We start from the raw sequence: 3,269 nt of genomic DNA, 5'->3' as shown, positions 1-3,269 counted from the left end.
GTTACTCTTTATTTTGAAACAGTCTAAGTTGTGGAGGACTTCACGAAGTAGTTGAGGCTGACCGCGAACCTGCGGTCCTCCTGTCTCCAGCCTGGCTTGGAGTTACCAATTCTAATCTCAATAATATCTGGAGGAAAACACAAGCGCCATGTGCATGCACGTTTCCGTCACCCGGAACCTCACTGTTACATATAATTATGACTCACCAATAAAAGTAAATCTTATTTTATTAAACCTAGCGAAAAAAGGCCTTCATTAGCTGGTAAAAAAGCTGGAGGTTACTGAAGTTTGGTGGACAGAAAGTTGCTTGAGGCTCACCAGCCAAGCTAAAGGGCTTGGCTTGGACACCGACTCTCCGGATCAAGGCTAGGCTGGTGCTCATCCCCAGCAAAGGGGCAAAAGGGAGCAAAGATGGAAAAAGCCAGTCTGTAGAGGAGTGAAGTCCTGGTGTGTGGACCAGAGGTGTGCCAGCTCTCAGCGGTCATATTATATTATGCCTTGTATTAATGTGACCGCCATGTTAGTTCAGCCACTCGCCGCCTTTAACCTGGGCCACTAGAATCACATCGAGTGCTCTTTTTTAGTCCATTCAGAAAGTGCCATCAAAATGCTTCTAAAAGCAGGATTGGGTGGTGGAAGCCTGTAATTCTAGTATCTGGGAGGCTGAAACAGAAAGATGCCGTTCTTTATTTTGAAACATAGTCTCACTAAGTTGCAACGGTCTCACTAAGTAGCTGAGGCTAACCCGGGACCTGCGATCGTCCTGTCTCAGCCTCCCAATACTGGGTCATTTCACTTTTATGATTCTGTTTTCTCATCAATAAAGTTGGAATAAAATTCTATGATCTGCTTACTTTAGATAGCTGTTGTAAGAATAACATAAATTGTGTATGTGAAATCAATCTGCACACTGCAAGGCATTTATATACATATATATGTAAGGAGTGATTTTTTTCTACTAAAAAGCAGTAGGTTAATAAATAGTATAAATTGGTCTGAAGTCTTTGGTTCACTACAAAATATCTGCTGTACTACTACTACTGAAAAATGTGATAAAGAGGGAACAGAAAAACAGAAAAACATGAAACAAAATAGAAAACTAAAAGAAAAAATGTTAAGCGTACATCCAACTAGGTAAATAATACTACACATGAATGGATTAATAATCAGATAAAAGGTAGATAACATCAACTGAACACAAATGAAACCTAGCCAGATGTGGTGGCACGCACCTCTAATCCCAGCTACCTGGGAGGCTAAGGCAAGAGGAACACAGATTTGAGCCGAACTTGGCAACTTAGTGGTAGAAACCCTGTCTCAGAATAAAAAAGGCCAGACGGTGGCGCACCTTTGTCATCCCAGTACTTGGGAGGGTGAAACAGGAGGATCACAGGTTCATAGCCAGCCTCAGCTACTTAGGTCCTCTGCAATACAGTGAGACCCTATTTAAAAAATAAAGAATAAAAGATAGGGCTGGGGGTGTAGGTCAGAGGTAGAATACTTCTGGGTTCAATCTCCAGTACCTCAGTAAATGAGTGAATGAATGAATAAATAAAAAGAAGCAAGGTGTGGCAGTGCATGCTTGTAATCCCAGTAACTGGGAGGCTGAGACAGGAAGATCACAGGTTCCAAGTCTCCACAATTAGTGAGACTCTGTTTCAAAATAAAGAATAAAAATAGGGCTGAAGGTGTAGCCAGGAGGTGGAATGCCACTGGGTTTAATCCCCAGTATTGCAAAAAATAAAAATAAATAAATAAATAAAAAGAGCTGGGGATGTAGCTCAGTGGTAAAGCACCCTTGGGTTCAATTCCTCATGCCACATACACACAAGACAACAAAAAACATGATGTAACTTTATGTTGTCTACAGGAGACATATTTCAGAGTCAAAGAAAAGGGGAGAAAAAATATACCATGTAAATAGTAACTATCCATGTAAATAGTAACTATCAGCGAGAGTATCTATACAAATGTCAGACAAATTTGTGTGTGTGTGTGTGTGTGTGTGTGTATGTGTGCGCGCGTGCGCACGCACACACAAACTATTGGGAATTGAATCCTAAGGCATTCTACCTCTGAGCTACACCCCTAACCCTTTTTAATTTGGAAATAGGATCTCACAAAGTTGTGGACGGCCTAAGTCGCCAAGACTGGCCATGAACCTGCAATCCTCCTGTCTCGCCTCCCCAATCCTGGAATTAAAGACATGTGTCAGTCACTATCCTGGGCTCAAATTAGACTTTAAGACCAAAAATATGAGAAGCAATGAAGACATTTATAACGAGAGAAGTGTCAATCCATCTGGAATATGTAGCAATTATAAACATATGTGTACCCAAAAATGGAACAAAAAAAAAAACCCAAAGAATTTTGAATGGAAAAACACACAATTCAACAATAATAAAAAGTTCAACACTGCATTTTCAGTAATGACATAAAATCAATAATTAAGTAGAAGATTTAATAAATACTCTAAACAACTAGACATAAACATATCTATAAAACATTCCATCCAACAGCAGCAGATTCTTCTAAAGCACATTCCAATCGTTTTCAAGGATAGATTGTAGATCATGCAATAAGCCTCAACATTTCAAAAGAATCGAATGTTAAGAATATGTTCTCTGACTGCAATGGAATTAAATCAGAAACCAGCAACAGAAGGAAGTTTGGGAAAGTCACAAATAGGTATATAAGCAACACATTCCTTAGTAACCAATGTGTCAAAGAAAAAAATAAGATAAACTAAAAATAACTTGAAATAAATGAAAAAAACCATAATATACCAAAATGTATAGGACAAATTAGGGAAATGTAATAACTATACTAAAAAAAAAAGTCAGCTGGGTGTGGTAGCACACTTGTAATCCCAGTACTTGGGAGGCTGAGACAGGAGTATTGTAGGTTCGCAGCCAACCTCAGCTACTTAGTGAGGCCCTTTGCAACTTAGTGAGACCCTGTTCAAAATAAAGAATAAAATAGGGCTGAGGGTGTAGCTCAGAGGTAGAATGTCCCTGGGTTCAATCCCCAGTACTGAAAAAAGGAGGAGGAGGAGGAGGAGGAGGAGGAGGAGGAGGAAGAGGAGGAGGAGGGGAAAAGAAAGAAAAATAAAAGAAAGAAAAACAATAACTTTCTACTTTAAGAAACTAGAAAAAGAGGATTAATTTAAATCTAAGTCAAGCAAAAGGGCAGTAATAAGGATTAGAGCAGATAAAAAAGGAGAGATAAGAAAAAATGTAAAATAAAATAAAGAAGAGCCAGGTATGGTT

Source organism: Muscardinus avellanarius (assembly GCF_963383645.1).
Source record: "Muscardinus avellanarius genome assembly, chromosome: 19".
NCBI lineage: Eukaryota > Metazoa > Chordata > Mammalia > Rodentia > Gliridae > Muscardinus > Muscardinus avellanarius.
The sequence above is the reverse complement of the archived record's forward strand: the minus strand, read 5'-3'. Positions refer to the sequence as shown.